The 21,600-nt window shown below is 52.4% G+C and overlaps 1 pseudogene; it reads right to left on the bottom strand.

Moving 5' to 3' along the window:
- LOC138657710 (zinc finger protein 850-like) overlaps positions 1-21,600 on the bottom strand; it is a 127,804-nt pseudogene that overhangs the window by 46,197 nt on the left and 60,007 nt on the right.

The raw sequence follows: 21,600 nt of genomic DNA, 5'->3' as shown, positions 1-21,600 counted from the left end.
ATGTCAAACTCTTGGCCAAGGTGTTAGCTACCCGTCTGTCTAGTGTCATTACTAACCTTGTGCATCCGGATCAGTCTGGTTTTATGCCTGACAGATCTACAGCGGTTAATCTGCGGAGGCTGCATATGAACCTGCAGCTGAAGTCTGACAATTGTGGCCGAAGGGTTATTGCATCCTTGGATGCCCATAAGGCGTTTGACAGTGTGGAGTGGGGATATCTCTGGCGGGTGTTGAAGTGTATGGGTATTGGCCCGCAATTTGTGGCATGGACTCAACTGTTATATTCACTACCAACAGCTAGAATTAGAGTGAATGGGGAACTTTCTCAGCCTATAAAGCTGGCCAGAGGTACGAGGCAGGGTTGCCCACTGTCGCCCCTTCTGTTTGCCTTAGCTGTGGAGCCACTGGCCGCTAAGATCCGACAATCGGATGAGGTTCCTGGGTTCAGATATGGGAGTGTTGAGGAGAAGATCGCGTTATATGCAGATGACATCTTACTGTTCCTGGCGGACCCGGATGAAGCCTTGAATGGGGCTATCGAGATCATTGGGAAATTTGGAGCCTTGTCGGGATTGAGGATAAATTGGGATAAATCGGTCCTCTTCGAGGTGGATGGGGTGGAGGAGAGCAGAAGTGAGCCATTGGGAGAGGGGCGGCTTAAGGTGGCATCCCTTTTCAAATACCTGGGAATATGGATCTCGATGCCAGTTACAGAGTTTTTGTATAGGAATTTGACTCCTCTCATGGGCGCCCTTAAAGCAAAAGTGGATGCGTGGAATAAATTACACCTATCGGTGGTGGGTAGGGTTAATCTCATTAAAATGGTTCTGATGCCCAAATTACTTTACGTCCTACATAATGCGCCAGTTTGGATTCCACGTGGGAAATTCCGGCAGATTAATGCTCTTTTTAGAAGCCTGATATGGGGGAGGCGGTACCCACGTATTCGCCTGGAGACGCTTCAGCGACCCAAGGAAGATGGAGGATTGGCTTTACCCAATCCTGAGTTATATTTTCTTGCAGCCCAGAGCCAGCATTTGAAGGGCTGGGCGCGGGGAGCGTCTACCAGTGCGGTACAGCACTTGATGGAGGGGATGACGGACCGACGACCGGTAGCGCAGTGTCTGGAGGATGGCTCCTTGGGAGTATTGGGGAAATTATACCCAACTATGTTTTTGATACATAAATTATGGACCAGACTGCGACATATTCGGGGGGTTACGGGGCTGACTAAATTTACACCGATATGGCTTAATAATAATTTGGTTGAGTTTGCGGCTCTTGGAGTGCTGGCGGAGTGGCAGGCCAAAGGAATCCACTTGGTGGCTCAGATAATTCAACAACAAGGATTAAAGTCCTTTTCGCAGCTGCAGGGGGAGTTTGGATTGAGACCGACTGGGGAGTATCAATATGCTCAGATGAAACATGCCTTTAAAGCGCAAAACAAGGGCGGTGGTATTGAGATCCAGGAGGACATAGTTCTGGAATACGTGTGTGGGGAAGGATCCACAAGGGGAGTCATTACCACCCTTTATAAGGACCTTCTACATGCATATTTACTAGACTTCCCTCTAAAAGCGAGAGCGAAATGGGAAAGAGATTTAGGCCCAATGGAGGATGAAACCTGGGAGTCGGTGTTGGAGTGGGTTCCACGAGTGTCACTGAGCGAGCCGTATAGACTATCGCAGCTGTACATCTTGCACAGAGTCTATAAATCACCGGAAGTGTTGCACAGAGCGGGGTTGCGTGCTGACTCTGAATGCCCGAGATGTAAGACTGAGAATGCAGGAATATACCACATGATGTGGACATGTCCAAGACTGGTTGCTTTCTGGTTGGTGGTAATGAGCCGTGTGGAAGGGGCGTATAAATGCAGAGTGCCGAGAGATCCGATAGTGTGTATACTGGGACATGTAGAGGAAATTAGAGTGGATAACACCTGGAAGATAGCAATAGCTAGGCTATTATATATGGCAAGGAAGGTAATAGCAAGGAACTGGATCAAGGATGAGCCGCCTACAAGGGGTGAATTCCTGAAATATGTTAAACATGGTCTCAATTTGGAAAAGGGGGTATACAAAAGACGTGGGAAAATAGAAACGTTTGATAAAATGTGGTCTCCGTGGCTCGAGCTGGGATAGTAGGTATGGGAAATGGGAGGATGAGGGCCTCTGAAAGGAAGAGAGTGCTAAAGAACAAGCGGACATAAGTGATTCAAATGGCTCAAAGAGCCATCAATACTGGTAACAAAGTATAACTGGGAAGGAGCTGTCAGGGGAGGGGGAGGTTTGGGTTTTGTTGGGATTGTTGGGGGTTTGGAAAATGTAAAAATTTTGTAATATACTGGAAAATGCATAAATTGTATTGTTCATATTCGCTTTCAATAAAAATCTATTTAATAATAATAAAAAAAAAAAAAAAAAAAAAAAAAAAAGCATTGAGACGCCGCAGTTATTTCAACGGCAGGAGTCAGGACCCCAATCTATGTATTTGTCTCTTTTGGGTAAGTCTGCTGATTTAGAACTTCTTATTACTTGGATCTAGCTTTTGTATTAACCCATCTTACTCCTTCACCATGTTTACATATGCCCCTACAGTGCTTGCTCCACTAATCCTCACTCTCCTTCGCTATCACAAACCCCAGCTCCCTCTAACCAAATAACCATCTCTCCCTATTTCCTCCCCACCTGTCCTCCTCTGCTGACCTGCTCCTCAACCTCAAATCTGTCCTAATAAAACAAGTCGGCCACTCTCCTTCTCCCACCTGCTCTCTCTCTGCTTCTCCTCACTGCTGAAGACATATCTACCAACCCGGGACCCCCACAGCTCATACCTCCCACTACTACCCCCTCCTATCGCTCCCTATCCAACATGAACTACCGCAATCTTTCCAACATAAAACCCGTGCCCCTGATGCCCACCCCCCTGCTCCCTCTCTCTGGAGCACTCTGACTGCCCGCTCAATCTGCAATAAGCTTCATGCGATTCACGACCTTTTTCTCTCTCACAATCTTGCCTTCCTCGGCCTCACAGAAACATGGCTGACACCCTCTGACACAGCCTCCCATGGGGCGCTGTGTTACGGCGGCCTCCACTTCACCCACACCCCTCGCCCCGGCAACATACATGGTGGAGGAGTGGGTCTTCTCTTTTCTTCAAACTGCACCTTTAACCCAATCCCACCTCTACCGTCCCTTATCCTCCCCTCTTTTTAAGTCCACTCTGTCCGCATCTACTCTCCCTCCAATCTCCAAGTGGCCGTCATATACCGACCTCCAAGCCCGGCCACTGCCTTTACTGACCAATTCTCCACCTGGCTCCTTCACTTTCTTTCTGTTGAAATTCCCACCATCATCATGGGTGACTTCAACATCCCCATTGATACCCTTCAATCAACAGCCTCCAAACTTCTGTCCCTTACTTCATCTTTTGGACTTACTCAGTGGTCCTCCGCAGCCACCCACACAGAGGGTCATACACTGAACCTGGTCTTCACCCGTCTCTGCTCTCTATCTAACGTCACCACCTCCCCTCTCCCTCTATCCGACCACCATCTGCTCACCTTCTCATCCCTGTCCTCTTCACCGGTCATCCATGTCCAGCAACATGCACACCCATGCAGAAACCTTGCACACCTGGACACCCACACACTCTCTGACTCCATCCTACCACTGGCATCCATATCCTCACTCCACGACAGACACTGCCACTGCTTTCTACAATGCCACTCTCGCATCGGCTATTGACACAGTTGCCCCTCTCGTCCATGGCAGAGTGTGACATATCAATAGACAACCCTGGCACAATATCACCACTAAAAAGCTCCGGCAAGTGTTCAGGGCTGCAGAGCGGCATTTGAAGAAAACAAATTCGCAAGACGACTTCACTGCATTCAAACAGGCAACACTCGCCTTTAAATCTGCTCTCACCTCTGCTAAACAGGCGACTTCACAACCCTGGTATCTTCCCTATCCTACAACCCCAAACAGTTATTCAAAACCTTTAACTCCCTCCTCCGCCCACCACTGCCCCCTCCAACCTCCCTCATCTCTGCTGAGGACTTTGCCACACACTTTAAAAGATCGACCAAACAAGGCAAGTCTTCATTGTTCAACCACCACAACCCCTTTGAATACCAGACCAATGCCCAAACCCCATAACCTCCCCATCCAACATCACTGAATGGGGCTTAATTTTCTCCTCTCCAAATCGCACCTCACCACCTGTGCGCTCGACCCCATCCCATCCCACCTCCTCCCCAACCTCACCACACTCTTATCCCGTCCCTAACCCACCTCTTCAACCTATCACTAACTTCTGGCACTTTCCCCTCTGCTTTAAAACATGCCACAATCACGCCTATTCTTAAAAAGCCAACCCTCGATCCAACATCTATGTCCAGCATCGCCCAACATCGCTGCTCCCATTCGCTTCCAAACTCCTGGAGCAGCACGTCCATGCTGAACTTTCCTCCCACCTCTCATCTAACTTGTTGTTTGACAATCTACAATCTGGTTTCCGCCCCATCACTCAACTGAGACTGCCCTGACCAAAATCACTAACGACCTACTTACCGCCAAAGCTACTGGACAATACTCTGTACTCCTCCTTCTAGACCTGTCCTCTGCTTTCGACACAGTTGACCACTGCCTCCTACTACAGATCCTCTCCTCCTTTGGTATCAAAGACCTCGCCCTATCCTGGATCTCCTCGTACCTTTCCAACCGCACATTCAGCGTCTCCCACACTACCTCCTCATCCACCCTCTCTCTGTTGGAGTCCCCCAAGGCTCTGTTCTTGGACCCCTACTCTTCTCAATCTATATACTTGGCCTGGGACAACTCAAAGTCTCATGGATTCCAGTACCACCTTTATGCTGATGACACTCAGATCTACCTCTCTGGCCCAGACATTACCGCTCTGCTGTCCAGAATCCCGGAGTGTCCATCAGCCATATCCTCCTTCTCCTCTTGCTTTCTCAAACTCAATGTGGACAAATCTGAACTCATCATCTTTCCTCCATCTCATAGATCTTCCTTACCTGACCTATCTATCGCAACGCAATTAACAACATCACGCTCTCCCCCGTACCGGAAGTCAGCTGCCTCGGAGTAACCCTTGACTCTGCCCTGTCCTTCAAACCACACATCCAAGCTCTTTTCACCTCCTGTCGCCTCCAGCTCAAAAATATCTCCAGAATCCGTCCTTTCCTCAACCCTCAATCTACTAAAATGCTTGTGCATGCCCTCATCATCTCCCGCCTTGACTACTGCAACATCGTTTCCTGTGGCCTCCCTGCTAACACCCTTGCACCTCTCCAGTCTATCCTTAACTCTGCTGCCCGACTAATTCATCTCTTTCCTCACTACTCCTCTGCAAATCTCTTCACGGGCTCCCATTCCCTCAGCGTATCCAGTTCAAACTACTAATACTGACCTACAAAGCCATCCACAACCTGTCTCCTCCATATATCTCTGAACTAATCTCCCGATATCTTCCCTCACGTAATCTCCGGTCCTCCCAAGATCTCCTTCTCTCCTCCACCCTTATCCGCTCCTCACCCAACCGCCTCCAAGGCTTCTCCCGAATATCCCCCATCCTCTGGAATTCTTTGCCCCAACACGTCCGACTATCAGCCACATTCGGATCCTTTAGACGGAACCTGAAAACCCACCTCTTCAAGAAAGCCTACAGCCTGCACTGACCCCGCTGCCTCCTCATCACTATCGAAGCTACCGCCTCACCATCACCGGAGCTACCGCCTCACCAACACTGGAGCTACCGCCTCACCAACACTGGAGCTACCGCCTCACCAACCCCGGAGCTACCGCCTCACCAACACCGGAGCTACCGCCTCACCAACACCGGAGCTACCGCCTCACCATCACCGGAGCTACCGCCTCACCAACACCGGAGCTACCGCCTCATCACTACCGGAGCTACCGCCTCACCAACACCGGAGCTACAGCCTGCACTGACTGCGCTGCCTCCTCACCAACACCGGAGCTACCGCCTCACTAACACCGGAGCTACCGCCTCACCAACACCGGAGCTACCGCCTCACCAATACCGGAGCTCCTACAACCCTCAACCTACTGTCTCCATCCCCACCATCCTGTAGAATGTGAGCCCCCCAGGGCAGGGTCCTCGCCCCTCTGTATCAGTCCGTCATTGTTAGTTTACTGTAAGTGATATCTGTAACTTGTATGTGACCCCTTCTCATGTACAGCACCATGGAATCAATGGTGCTATAGAAATAATAATAATAATAATAAAAGAAACCACCACAATCTGTGACCTCGATCAGAAATGTCCCCCGTATACAGATCCGGTTCAGGGCTCAGCACCGTCTACCTGATGATCCTCCGGGATGTTGGGATTCTCCTCCGGACAGTCCGGGGGATACAGAGGACGGGGAGATCTCTCTGGTGGATTCCTCCTCCTGGATCCATCTGTAGGAGACGCACAGTGATGGAATAGATTGTGACATGTGATGATGAGATGATGGGAGTAGTAGTCGGTGACCACAGAACAGAAACATCTGTGGCTGCAGCACTAATAGCAACCGACCAACGCTGAAGAGACAATGTGATGTCAGGGGAAGGTTTCCTCTCACCTCGTGGTGTCAGAGGCCGGAGCTCCTCCATCATCACATCCTGGTACCGATCCTGGTGTCCTTCTAGATACTCCCACTCCTCCACGGAGAGATAGACAGCGAGGTCCTGACACCTTATAGGAACCTGACAACAGCCACACCGTCATCACCCAGAATCCTCCAGTGCTGTATAATGTCCCAGCAGTCACCTCTCCGCTCATCACCCAGAATCCTCCAGTCCTGTATAATCTCCCAGCAGTCACCTCTCTGCTCATCACCCAGAATCCTCCAGTGCTGTATAATGTCCCAGCAGTCTCCTCTCCGCTCATCACCCAGAATCCTCCAGTCCTGTATAATCTCCCAGCAGTCACCTCTCCGCTCATCATCCAGAATCCTCCAGTGCTGTATAATGTCCCAGCAGTCACCTCTCCGCTCATCACCCAGAATCCTCCAGTCCTGTATAATCTCCCAGCAGTCACCTCTCCGCTCATCACCCAGAATCCTCCAGTGCTGTATAATCTCCCAGCAGTCACCTCTCCGCTCATCACCCAGAATCCTCCAGTGCTGTATAATGTCCCAGCAGTCACCTCTCCGCTCATCACCCAGAATCCTCCAGTCCTGTATAATCTCCCAGCAGTCACCTCTCCGCTCATCACCCAGAATCCTCCAGTGCTGTATAATGTCCCAGCAGTCACCTCTCCGCTCATCACCCAGAATCCTCCAGTCCTGTATAATGTCCCAGCAGTCACCTCTCCACTCACCCAGAATCCTCCAGTGCTGTATAATGTCCCAGCAGTCACCTCTCCGCCCATCACCCAGAATCCTCCAGTCCTGTATAATGTCCCAGCAGTCACCTCTCCGCTCATCACCCAGAATCCTCCAGTCCTGTATAATCTCCCAGCAGTCACCTCTCCGCTCATCACCCAGAATCCTCCAGTGCTGTATAATGTCCCAGCAGTCACCTCTCCGCTCATCACCCAGAATCCTCCAGTCCTGTATAATCTCCCAGCAGTCACCTCTCCGCTCATCACCCAGAATCCTCCAGTGCTGTATAATGTCCCAGCAGTCACCTCTCCGCTCATCACCCAGAATCCTCCAGTGCTGTATAAAGTCCCAGCAGTCACCTCTCCGCTCATCACCCAGAATCCTCCAGTCCTGTATAATGTCCCAGCAGTCACCTCTCCGCTCATCACCCAGAATCCTCCAGTCCTGTATAATGTCCCAGCAGTCACCTCTCCGCTCATCACCCAGAATCCTCCAGTCCTGTATAATGTCCCAGCAGTCACCTCTCCGCTCATCACCCAGAATCCTCCAGTGCTGTATTGTGTCCCAGCAGTCACCTCTCCGCTCATCACCCAGAATCCTCCAGTGCTGTATTGTGTCCCAGCAGTCACCTCTCCGCTCATCACCCAGAATCCTCCAGTCCTGTATAATCTCCCAGCAGTCACCTCTCCGCTCATCACCCAGAATCCTCCAGTGCTGTATAATGTCCCAGCAGTCACCTCTCCGCTCATCACCCAGAATCCTCCAGTCCTGTATAATGTCCCAGCAGTCACCTCTCCGCTCATCACCCAGAATCCTCCAGTGCTGTATAATGTCCCAGCAGTCACCTCTCCGCTCATCACCCAGAATCCTCCAGTGCTGTATTGTGTCCCAGCAGTCACCTCTCCGCTCATCACCCAGAATCCTCCAGTGCTGTATTGTGTCCCAGCAGTCACCTCTCCGCTCATCACCCAGAATCCTCCAGTCCTGTATAATCTCCCAGCAGTCACCTCTCCGCTCATCACCCAGAATCCTCCAGTGCTGTATAATCTCCCAGCAGTCACCTCTCCGCTCATCACCCAGAATCCTCCAGTCCTGTATAATCTCCCAGCAGTCACCTCTCCGCTCATCACCCAGAATCCTCCAGTGCTGTATAATGTCCCAGCAGTCACCTCTCCACTCACCCAGAATCCTCCAGTGCTGAATAATGTCCCAGCAGTCACCTCTCCGCTCATCACCCAGAATCCTCCAGTCCTGTATAATCTCCCAGCAGTCACCTCTCCACTCACCCAGAATCCTCCAGTGCTGTATAATGTCCCAGCAGTCACCTCTCCGCTCATCACCCAGAATCCTCCAGTGCTGTATAATCTCCCAGCAGTCACCTCTCCGCTCATCACCCAGAATCCTCCAGTCCTGTATAATGTCCCAGCAGTCACCTCTCATCACCCAGAATCCTCCAGTGCTGTATAATGTCCCAGCAGTCACCTCTCCGCTCATCACCCAGAATCCTCCAGTGCTGTATAAAGTCCCAGCAGTCACCTCTCCGCTCATCACCCAGAATCCTCCAGTGCTGTATAATGTCCCAGCAGTCACCTCTCCGCTCATCACCCAGAATCCTCCAGTGCTGTATAAAGTCCCAGCAGTCACCTCTCCGCTCATCACCCAGAATCCTCCAGTGCAGTATAATGTCCCAGCAGTCACCTCTCCGCTCATCACCCAGAATCCTCCAGTGCTGTATAATGTCCCAGCAGTCACCTCTCCGCTCATCACCCAGAATCCTCCAGTGCTGTATAATGTCCCAGCAGTCACCTCTCCGCTCAGCACCCAGAATCCTCCAGTCCTGTATAATCTCCCAGCAGTCACCTCTCCACTCATCACCCAGAATCCTCCAGTGCAGTATAATGTCCCAGCAGTCACCTCTCCGCTCATCACCCAGAATCCTCCAGTCCTGTATAATGTCCCAGCAGTCTCCTCTCCGCTCATCACCCAGAATCCTCCAGTCCTGTATAATGTCCCAGCAGTCACCTCTCATCACCCAGAATCCTCCAGTCCTGTATAATGTCCCAGCAGTCACCTCTCCGCTCATCACCCAGAATCCTCCAGTGCTGTATAAAGTCCCAGCAGTCACCTCTCCGCTCATCACCCAGAATCCTCCAGTGCTGTATAATCTCCCAGCAGTCACCTCTCCGCTCATCACCCAGAATCCTCCAGTGCTGTATAATGTCCCAGCAGTCACCTCTCCGCTCATCACCCAGAATCCTCCAGTCCAGTATAATGTCCCAGCAGTCACCTCTCCGCTCATCACCCAGAATCCTCCAGTGCTGTATAATGTCCCAGCAGTCACCTCTCCGCTCATCACCCAGAATCCTCCAGTCCAGTATAATGTCCCAGCAGTCACCTCTCCGCTCATCACCCAGAATCCTCCAGTGCTGTATAATGTCCCAGCAGTCACCTCTCCGCTCATCACCCAGAATCCTCCAGTCCTGTATAATGTCCCAGCAGTCACCTCTCCGCTCATCACCCAGAATCCTCCAGTCCTGTATAATGTCCCAGCAGTCACCTCTCCGCTCATCACCCAGAATGCTCCAGTCCTGTATAATGTCCCAGCAGTCACCTCTCCGCTCATCACCCAGAATCCTCCAGTGCTGTATAATGTCCCAGCAGTCACCTCTCCGCTCATCACCCAGAATCCTCCAGTCCTGTATAATCTCCCAGCAGTCACCTCTCCGCTCATCACCCAGAATCCTCCAGTGCTGTATAATGTCCCAGCAGTCACCTCTCCGCTCATCACCCAGAATCCTCCAGTCCTGTATAATGTCCCAGCAGTCACCTCTCCGCTCATCACCCAGAATCCTCCAGTCCTGTATAATGTCCCAGCAGTCACCTCTCCGCTCATCACCCAGAATGCTCCAGTCCTGTATAATGTCCCAGCAGTCTCCTCTCCGCTCATCACCCAGAATCCTCCAGTGCTGTATAATGTCCCAGCAGTCACCTCTCCGCTCATCACCCAGAATCCTCCAGTCCTGTATAATGTCCCAGCAGTCACCTCTCCGCTCATCACCCAGAATCCTCCAGTCCTGTATAATGTCCCAGCAGTCACCTCTCCGCTCATCACCCAGAATCCTCCAGTCCTGTATAATGTCCCAGCAGTCTCCTCTCCGCACATCACCCAGAATCCTCCAGTCCTGTATAATCTCCCAGCAGTCACCTCTCCACTCATCACCCAGAATCCTCCAGTGCTGTATAATGTCCCAGCAGTCACCTCTCCGCTCATCACCCAGAATCCTCCAGTGCTGTATAATCTCCCAGCAGTCACCTCTCCGCTCATCACCCAGAATCCTCCAGTGCTGTATAATGTCCCAGCAGTCACCTCTCCGCTCATCACCCAGAATCCTCCAGTGCTGTATAATATCCCAGCAGTCACCTCTCCGCTCATCACCCAGAATCCTCCAGTGCTGTATAATGTCCCAGCAGTCACCTCTCCGCTCATCACCCAGAATCCTCCAGTGCTGTATAATGTCCCAGCAGTCACCTCTCCGCTCATCACCCAGAATCCTCCAGTGCTGTATAATGTCCCAGCAGTCACCTCTCCGCTCATCACCCAGAATCCTCCAGTCCTGTATAATCTCCCAGCAGTCACCTCTCCACTCATCACCCAGAATCCTCCAGTGCTGTATAATGTCCCAGCAGTCACCTCTCCGCTCATCACCCAGAATCCTCCAGTGCTGTATAATCTCCCAGCAGTCACCTCTCCGCTCATCACCCAGAATCCTCCAGTGCTGTATAATATCCCAGCAGTCACCTCTCCACTCATCACCCAGAATCCTCCAGTGCTGTATAATCTCCCAGCAGTCACCTCTCCGCTCATCACCCAGAATCCTCCAGTCCTGTATAATGTCCCAGCAGTCACCTCTCCGCTCATCACCCAGAATCCTCCAGTCCTGTATAATGTCCCAGCAGTCACCTCTCCACTCATCACCCAGAATCCTCCAGTCCTGTATAATCTCCCAGCAGTCACCTCTCCGCTCATCACCCAGAATCCTCCAGTCCTCTATAATGTCCCAGCAGTCTCCTCTCCACTCATCACCCAGAATCCTCCAGTCCTGTATAATGTCCCAGCAGTCACCTCTCCGCTCATCACCCAGAATCCTCCAGTGCTGTATAATGTCCCAGCAGTCACCTCTCCGCTCATCACCCAGAATCCTCCAGTCCTGTATAATGTCCCAGCAGTCACCTCTCCGCTCATCACCCAGAATCCTCCAGTGCTGTATAATGTCCCAGCAGTCACCTCTCCGCTCATCACCCAGAATCCTCCAGTCCTGTATAATGTCCCAGCAGTCACCTCTCCGCTCATCACCCAGAATCCTCCAGTCCTGTATAATGTCCCAGCAGTCACCTCTCCGCTCATCACCCAGAATCCTCCAGTGCTGTATAATCTCCCAGCAGTCACCTCTCCGCTCATCACCCAGAATCCTCCAGTCCTGTATAATGTCCCAGCAGTCACCTCTCCGCTCATCACCCAGAATCCTCCAGTCCTGTATAATGTCCCAGCAGTCACCTCTCCGCCCATCACCCAGAATCCTCCAGTGCTGTATAATCTCCCAGCAGTCACCTCTCCGCTCATCACCCAGAATCCTCCAGTCCTGTATAATGTCCCAGCAGTCACCTCTCCGCTCATCACCCAGAATCCTCCAGTCCTGTATGTCCCAGCAGTCACCTCTCCGCTCATCACCCAGAATCCTCCAGTGCTGTATAATGTCCCAGCAGTCACCTCTCCGCTCATCACCCAGAATCCTCCAGTCCTGTATAATGTCCCAGCAGTCACCTCTCCGCTCATCACCCAGAATCCTCCAGTGCTGTATAATGTCCCAGCAGTCACCTCTCCACTCACCCAGAATCCTCCAGTGCTGAATAATGTCCCAGCAGTCACCTCTCCGCTCATCACCCAGAATCCTCCAGTCCTGTATAATGTCCCAGCAGTCACCTCTCCACTCACCCAGAATCCTCCAGTGCTGTATAATGTCCCAGCAGTCACCTCTCCGCTCATCACCCAGAATCCTCCAGTGCTGTATAATCTCCCAGCAGTCACCTCTCCGCTCATCACCCAGAATCCTCCAGTGCTGTATAATCTCCCAGCAGTCACCTCTCCGCTCATCACCCAGAATCCTCCAGTGCTGTATAAAGTCCCAGCAGTCACCTCTCCGCTCATCACCCAGAATCCTCCAGTGCTGTATAATGTCCCAGCAGTCACCTCTCCGCTCATCACCCAGAATCCTCCAGTGCTGTATAATATCCCAGCAGTCACCTCTCCGCTCATCACCCAGAATCCTCCAGTGCAGTATAATGTCCCAGCAGTCACCTCTCCGCTCATCACCCAGAATCCTCCAGTGCTGTATAATGTCCCAGCAGTCACCTCTCCGCTCATCACCCAGAATCCTCCAGTGCTGTATAATGTCCCAGCAGTCACCTCTCCGCTCAGCACCCAGAATCCTCCAGTCCTGTATAATCTCCCAGCAGTCACCTCTCCACTCATCACCCAGAATCCTCCAGTGCAGTATAATGTCCCAGCAGTCACCTCTCCGCTCATCACCCAGAATCCTCCAGTGCTGTATAATGTCCCAGCAGTCACCTCTCCGCTCATCACCCAGAATCCTCCAGTGCTGTATAATGTCCCAGCAGTCACCTCTCCGCTCAGCACCCAGAATCCTCCAGTCCTGTATAATCTCCCAGCAGTCACCTCTCCGCTCATCACCCAGAATCCTCCAGTCCTGTATAATGTCCCAGCAGTCTCCTCTCCGCTCATCACCCAGAATCCTCCAGTCCTGTATAATGTCCCAGCAGTCACCTCTCATCACCCAGAATCCTCCAGTCCTGTATAATGTCCCAGCAGTCACCTCTCCGCTCATCACCCAGAATCCTCCAGTGCTGTATAAAGTCCCAGCAGTCACCTCTCCGCTCATCACCCAGAATCCTCCAGTGCTGTATAATCTCCCAGCAGTCACCTCTCCGCTCATCACCCAGAATCCTCCAGTGCTGTATAATCTCCCAGCAGTCACCTCTCCGCTCATCACCCAGAATCCTCCAGTGCTGTATAATGTCCCAGCAGTCACCTCTCCGCTCATCACCCAGAATCCTCCAGTCCTGTATAATGTCCCAGCAGTCACCTCTCCGCTCATCACCCAGAATCCTCCAGTCCTGTATAATGTCCCAGCAGTCACCTCTCCGCTCATCACCCAGAATCCTCCAGTCCTGTATAATGTCCCAGCAGTCACCTCTCCGCTCATCACCCAGAATCCTCCAGTCCTGTATAATGTCCCAGCAGTCACCTCTCCGCTCATCACCCAGAATCCTCCAGTCCTGTATAATGTCCCAGCAGTCTCCTCTCCGCTCATCACCCAGAATCCTCCAGTGCTGTATAATGTTCCAGCAGTCACCTCTCCGCACATCACCCAGAATCCTCCAGTCCTGTATAATCTCCCAGCAGTCACCTCTCCACTCATCACCCAGAATCCTCCAGTGCTGTATAATGTCCCAGCAGTCACCTCTCCGCTCATCACCCAGAATCCTCCAGTGCTGTATAATGTCCCAGCAGTCACCTCTCCGCTCATCACCCAGAATCCTCCAGTGCTGTATAATCTCCCAGCAGTCACCTCTCCGCTCATCACCCAGAATCCTCCAGTGCTGTATAATGTCCCAGCAGTCACCTCTCCGCTCATCACCCAGAATCCTCCAGTCCTGTATAATGTCCCAGCAGTCACCTCTCCGCTCATCACCCAGAATCCTCCAGTCCTGTATAATGTCCCAGCAGTCACCTCTCCGCTCATCACCCAGAATCCTCCAGTGCTGTATAATGTCCCAGCAGTCACCTCTCCGCTCATCACCCAGAATCCTCCAGTCCTGTATAATGTCCCAGCAGTCACCTCTCCACTCATCACCCAGAATCCTCCAGTCCTGTATAATCTCCCAGCAGTCACCTCTCCGCTCATCACCCAGAATCCTCCAGTCCTCTATAATGTCCCAGCAGTCTCCTCTCCACTCATCACCCAGAATCCTCCGGTGCTGTATAATGTCCCAGCAGTCACCTCTCCGCTCATCACCCAGAATCCTCCAGTCCTGTATAATGTCCCAGCAGTCACCTCTCCGCTCATCACCCAGAATCCTCCAGTCCTGTATAATGTCCCAGCAGTCACCTCTCCGCTCATCACCCAGAATCCTCCAGTGCTGTATAATCTCCCAGCAGTCACCTCTCCGCCCATCACCCAGAATCCTCCAGTGCTGTATAATGTCCCAGCAGTCACCTCTCCGCTCATCACCCAGAATCCTCCAGTCCTGTATAATGTCCCAGCAGTCACCTCTCCGCTCATCACCCAGAATCCTCCAGTGCTGTATAATCTCCCAGCAGTCACCTCTCCGCTCATCACCCAGAATCCTCCAGTCCTGTATAATGTCCCAGCAGTCACCTCTCCGCTCATCACCCAGAATCCTCCAGTCCTGTATAATGTCCCAGCAGTCACCTCTCCGCTCATCACCCAGAATCCTCCGGTGCTGTATAATGTCCCAGCAGTCACCTCTCCGCTCATCACCCAGAATCCTCCAGTGCTGTATAATGTCCCAGCAGTCACCTCTCCGCTCATCACCCAGAATCCTCCAGTGCTGTATAATCTCCCAGCAGTCACCTCTCCGCTCATCACCCAGAATCCTCCAGTCCTGTATAATGTCCCAGCAGTCACCTCTCCGCTCATCACCCAGAATCCTCCAGTCCTGTATAATGTCCCAGCAGTCACCTCTCCGCTCATCACCCAGAATCCTCCAGTCCTGTATAATGTCCCAGCAGTCACCTCTCCGCTCATCACCCAGAATCCTCCAGTGCTGTATAATGTCCCAGCAGTCTCCTCTCCGCTCATCACCCAGAATCCTCCAGTCCTGTATAATGTCCCAGCAGTCACCTCTCCGCTCATCACCCAGAATCCTCCAGTGCTGTATAATGTCCCAGCAGTCACCTCTCCGCTCATCACCCAGAATCCTCCAGTCCTGTATAATGTCCCAGCAGTCACCTCTCCGCTCATCACCCAGAATCCTCCAGTGCTGTATAATCTCCCAGCAGTCACCTCTCCGCTCATCACCCAGAATCCTCCAGTCCTGTATAATGTCCCAGCAGTCACCTCTCCGCTCATCACCCAGAATCCTCCAGTCCTGTATAATGTCCCAGCAGTCACCTCTCCGCTCATCACCCAGAATCCTCCAGTCCTGTATAATGTCCCAGCAGTCACCTCTCCGCTCATCACCCAGAATCCTCCAGTCCTGTATAATGTCCCAGCAGTCTCCTCTCCGCTCATCACCCAGAATCCTCCAGTCCTGTATAATCTCCCAGCAGTCACCTCTCCGCTCATCACCCAGAATCCTCCAGTCCTGTATAATGTCCCAGCAGTCACCTCTCCGCTCATCACCCAGAATCCTCCAGTCCTGTATAATGTCCCAGCAGTCACCTCTCCGCTCATCACCCAGAATCCTCCAGTCCTGTATAATGTCCCAGCAGTCACCTCTCCGCTCATCACCCAGAATCCTCCAGTGCTGTATAATGTCCCAGCAGTCACCTCTCCGCTCATCACCCAGAATCCTCCAGTCCTGTATAATGTCCCAGCAGTCACCTCTCCGCTCATCACCCAGAATCCTCCAGTCCTGTATAATGTCCCAGCAGTCACCTCTCCGCTCATCACCCAGAATCCTCCAGTGCTGTATAATCTCCCAGCAGTCACCTCTCCGCTCATCACCCAGAATCCTCCAGTCCTGTATAATGTCCCAGCAGTCACCTCTCCGCTCATCACCCAGAATCCTCCAGTCCTGTATAATGTCCCAGCAGTCACCTCTCCGCTCATCACCCAGAATCCTCCAGTGCTGTATAATGTCCCAGCAGTCACCTCTCCGCTCATCACCCAGAATCCTCCAGTCCTGTATAATGTCCCAGCAGTCACCTCTCCGCTCATCACCCAGAATCCTCCAGTGCTGTATAATGTCCCAGCAGTCACCTCTCCGCTCATCACCCAGAATCCTCCAGTGCTGTATAATGTCCCAGCAGTCACCTCTCCGCTCATCACCCAGAATCCTCCAGTGCTGTATAATGTCCCAGCAGTCTCCTCTCCGCTCATCACCCAGAATCCTCCAGTGCTGTATAATGTCCCAGCAGTCACCTCTCCTCTAATCACCCTGAATCCTCCAGTCCTGTATAATGTCCCAGCAGTCACCTCTCCGCTCATCACCCAGAATCCTCCAGTGCTGTATAATGTCCCAGCAGTCACCTCTCCGCTCATCACCCAGAATCCTCCAGTCCTGTATAATCTCCCAGCAGTCACCTCTCCTCTAATCACCCTGAATCCTCCAGTGCTGTATAATCTCCCAGCAGTCACCTCTCCGCTCATCACCCAGAATCCTCCAGTCCTGTATAATGTCCCAGCAGTCACCTCTCCGCTCATCACCCAGAATCCTCCAGTCCTGTATAATGTCCCAGCAGTCACCTCTCCGCTCATCACCCAGAATCCTCCAGTCCTGTATAATGTCCCAGCAGTCACCTCTCCGCTCATCACCCAGAATCCTCCAGTCCTGTATAATGTCCCAGCAGTCACCTCTCCGCTCATCACCCAGAATCCTCCAGTCCTGTATAATGTCCCAGCAGTCACCTCTCCGCTCATCACCCAGAATCCTCCAGTGCTGTATAATCTCCCAGCAGTCACCTCTCCGCTCATCACCCAGAATCCTCCAGTCCTGTATAATGTCCCAGCAGTCACCTCTCCGCTCATCACCCAGAATCCTCCAGTCCTGTATAATGTCCCAGCAGTCACCTCTCCGCTCATCACCCAGAATCCTCCAGTGCTGTATAATCTCCCAGCAGTCACCTCTCCGCTCATCACCCAGAATCCTACAGTCCAGTATAATATCCCAGCAGTCACCTCTCCGCTCATCACCCAGAATCCTCCAGTCCTGTATAATGTCCCAGCAGTCACCTCTCCGCTCATCACCCAGAATCCTCCAGTCCTGTATAATGTCCCAGCAGACACCTCTCCACTCATCACCCAGAATCCTCCAGTCCTGTATAATGTCCCAGCAGTCACCTCTCCGCTCATCACCCAGAATCCTCCAGTCCTGTATAATGTCCCAGCAGACACCTCTCCACTCATCACCCAGAATCCTCCAGTCCTGTATAATGTCCCAGCAGTCACCTCTCCGCTCATCACCCAGAATCCTCCAGTGCTGTATAATGTCCCAGCAGACACCTCTCCGCTCATCACCCAGAATCCTCCAGTCCTGTATAATGTCCCAGCAGTCACCTCTCCGCTCATCACCCAGAATCCTCCAGTCCTGTATAATGTCCCAGCAGTCACCTCTCCGCTCATCACCCAGAATCCTCCAGTCCTGTATAATGTCCCAGCAGTCACCTCTCCGCTCATCACCCAGAATCCTCCAGTCCTGTATAATCTCCCAGCAGTCACCTCTCAGCTCATCACCCAGAATCCTCCAGTCCTGTATAATCTCCCAGCAGTCACCTCTCCGCTCATCACCCAGAATCCTCCAGTCCTGTATAATCTCCCAGCAGTCACCTCTCCGCTCATCACCCAGAATCCTCCAGTCCTGTATAATGTCCCAGCAGTCACCTCTCCGCTCATCACCCAGAATCCTCCAGTCCTGTATAATGTCCCAGCAGTCACCTCTCCGCTCATCACCCAGAATCCTCCAGTGCTGTATAATCTCCCAGCAGTCACCTCTCCGCTCATCACCCAGAATCCTCCAGTCCTGTATAATGTCCCAGCAGTCACCTCTCCGCTCATCACCCAGAATCCTCCAGTCCTGTATAATGTCCCAGCAGTCACCTCTCCGCTCATCACCCAGAATCCTCCAGTCCTGTATAATCTCCCAGCAGTCACCTCTCCGCTCATCACCCAGAATCCTACAGTCCAGTATAATATCCCAGCAGTCACCTCTCCGCTCATCACCCAGAATCCTCCAGTCCTGTATAATGTCCCAGCAGTCACCTCTCCGCTCATCACCCAGAATCCTCCAGTCCTGTATAATGTCCCAGCAGACACCTCTCCACTCATCACCCAGAATCCTCCAGTCCTGTATAATGTCCCAGCAGTCACCTCTCCGCTCATCACCCAGAATCCTCCAGTCCTGTATAATGTCCCAGCAGACACCTCTCCACTCATCACCCAGAATCCTCCAGTCCTGTATAATGTCCCAGCAGTCACCTCTCCGCTCATCACCCAGAATCCTCCAGTCCTGTATAATGTCCCAGCAGTCACCTCTCCGCTCATCACCCAGAATCCTCCAGTGCTGTATAATGTCCCAGCAGACACCTCTCCGCTCATCACCCAGAATCCTCCAGTCCTGTATAATGTCCCAGCAGTCACCTCTCCGCTCATCACCCAGAATCCTCCAGTCCTGTATAATGTCCCAGCAGTCACCTCTCCGCTCATCACCCAGAATCCTCCAGTGCTGTATAATGTCCCAGCAGTCACCTCTCCGCTCATCACCCAGAATCCTCCAGTGCTGTATAATGTCCCAGCAGTCACCTCTCCGCTCATCACCCAGAATCCTCCAGTGCTGTATAATGTCCCAGCAGTCACCTCTCCGCTCATCACCCAGAATCCTCCAGTCCTGTATAATGTCCCAGCAGTCACCTCTCCGCTCATCACCCAGAATCCTCCAGTCCTGTATAATCTCCCAGCAGTCACCTCTCAGCTCATCACCCAGAATCCTCCAGTCCTGTATAATCTCCCAGCAGTCACCTCTCAGCTCATCACCCAGAATCCTCCAGTGCTGTATAATCTCCCAGCAGTCACCTCTCCGCTCATCACCCAGAATCCTCCAGTCCTGTATAATCTCCCAGCAGTCACCTCTCCGCTCATCACCCAGAATCCTCCAGTCCTGTATAATGTCCCAGCAGTCACCTCTCCGCTCATCACCCAGAATCCTCCAGTGCTGTATAATCTCCCAGCAGTCACCTCTCCTCTCATCACCCAGAATCCTCCAGTGCTGTATAATGTCCCAGCAGTCACCTCTCCGCTCATCACCCAGAATCCTCCAGTCCTGTATAATGTCCCAGCAGTCACCTCTCCGCCCATCACCCAGAATCCTCCAGTCCTGTATAATCTCCCAGCAGTCACCTCTCCTCTCATCACCCAGAATCCTCCAGTGCTGTATAATGTCCCAGCAGTCACCTCTCCGCCCATCACCCAGAATCCTCCAGTCCTGTATAATCTCCCAGCAGTCACCTCTCCTCTCATCACCCAGAATCCTCCAGTGCTGTATAATCTCCCAGCAGTCACCTCTCCGCTCATCACCCAGAATCCTCCTGTCCTGTATAATCTCCCAGCAGTCACCTCTCCGCTCATCACCCAGAATCCTCCAGTGCTGTATAATGTCCCAGCAGTCACCTCTCCGCTCATCACCCAGAATCCTCCAGTCCTGTATAATGTCCCAGCAGTCACCTCTCCGCTCATCACCCAGAATCCTCCGGTGCTGTATAATCTCCCAGCAGTCACCTCTCCGCTCATCACCCAGAATCCTCCGGTCCTGTATAATGTCCCAGCAGTCACCTCTCCGCCCATCACCCAGAATCCTCCAGTCCTGTATAATCTCCCAGCAGTCACCTCTCCTCTCATCACCCAGAATCCTCCAGTGCTGTATAATGTCCCAGCAGTCACCTCTCCGCTCATCACCCAGAATCCTCCAGTCCTGTATAATCTCCCAGCAGTCACCTCTCCGCTCATCACCCAGAATCCTCCAGTCCTGTATAATGTCCCAGCAGTCACCTCTCCGCTCATCACCCAGAATCCTCCAGTGCTGTATAATGTCCCAGCAGTCACCTCTCCGCTCATCACCCAGAATCCTCCAGTCCTGTATAATCTCCCAGCAGTCACCTCTCCGCTCATCACCCAGAATCCTCCAGTCCTGTATAATGTCCCAGCAGTCACCTCTCCGCTCATCACCCAGAATCCTCCAGTCCTGTATAATCTCCCAGCAGTCACCTCTCCGCTCATCACCCAGAATCCTCCAGTGCTGTATAATCTCCCAGCAGTCACCTCTCCGCTCATCACCCAGAATCCTCCAGTGCTGTATAATCTCCCAGCAGTCACCTCTCCTCTCACCACCCAGAATCCTCCAGTCCTGTATAATGTCCCAGCAGTCACCTCTCCGCTCATCACCCAGAATCCTCCGGTGCTGTATAATCTCCCAGCAGTCACCTCTCCGCTCATCACCCAGAATCCTCCAGTCCTGTATAATCTCCCAGCAGTCTCCTCTCCGCTCATCACCCAGAATCCTCCAGTGCTGTATAATCTCCCAGCAGTCTCCTCTCCGCTCATCACCCAGAATCCTCCAGTCCTGTATAATCGCCCAGCAGTCACCTCTCAGCTCATCACCCAGAATCCTCCAGTCCTGTATAATCTCCCAGCAGTCACCTCTCCGCTCATCACCCAGAATCCTCCAGTCCTGTATAATGTCCCAGCAGTCACCTCTCCGCACATCACCCAGAATCCTCCAGTCCTGTATAATGTCCCAGCAGTCACCTCTCCGCTCATCACCCAGAATCCTACAGTCCTGTATAATATCCCAGCAGTCACCTCTCCGCTCATCACCCAGAATCCTACAGTCCTGTATAATGTCCCAGCAGTCACCTCTCCGCTCATCACCCAGAATCCTCCAGTGCTGTATAATCTCCCAGCAGTCACCTCTCCGCTCATCACCCAGAATCCTCCAGTCCTGTATAATGTCCCAGCAGTCACCTCTCCGCTCATCACCCAGAATCCTCCAGTGCTGTATAAACTCCCAGCAGTCACCTCTCCGCTCATCACCCAGAATCCTCCAGTCCTGTATAATGTCCCAGCAGTCACCTCTCCGCTCATCACCCAGAATCCTCCAGCCCTGTATAATCTCCCAGCAGTCACCTCTCCGCTCATCACCCAGAATCCTCCAGTGCTGTATAATCTCCCAGCAGTCACCTCTCCGCTCATCACCCAGAATCCTACAGTCCTGTATAATATCCCAGCAGTCACCTCTCCGCTCATCACCCAGAATCCTCCAGTGCTGTATAATCTCCCAGCAGTCACCTCTCCGCTCATCACCCAGAATCCTCCAGTGCTGTATAATGTCCCAGCAGTCACCTCTCCGCTCATCACCCAGAATCCTCCAGTGCTGTATAATGTCCCAGCAGTCACCTCTCCGCTCATCACCCAGAATCCTCCAGTGCT

Source organism: Ranitomeya imitator, chromosome 1 (assembly GCF_032444005.1).
Source record: "Ranitomeya imitator isolate aRanImi1 chromosome 1, aRanImi1.pri, whole genome shotgun sequence".
Lineage (NCBI taxonomy): Eukaryota > Metazoa > Chordata > Amphibia > Anura > Dendrobatidae > Ranitomeya > Ranitomeya imitator.
The sequence above is the reverse complement of the archived record's forward strand: the minus strand, read 5'-3'. Positions and strand labels throughout refer to the sequence as shown.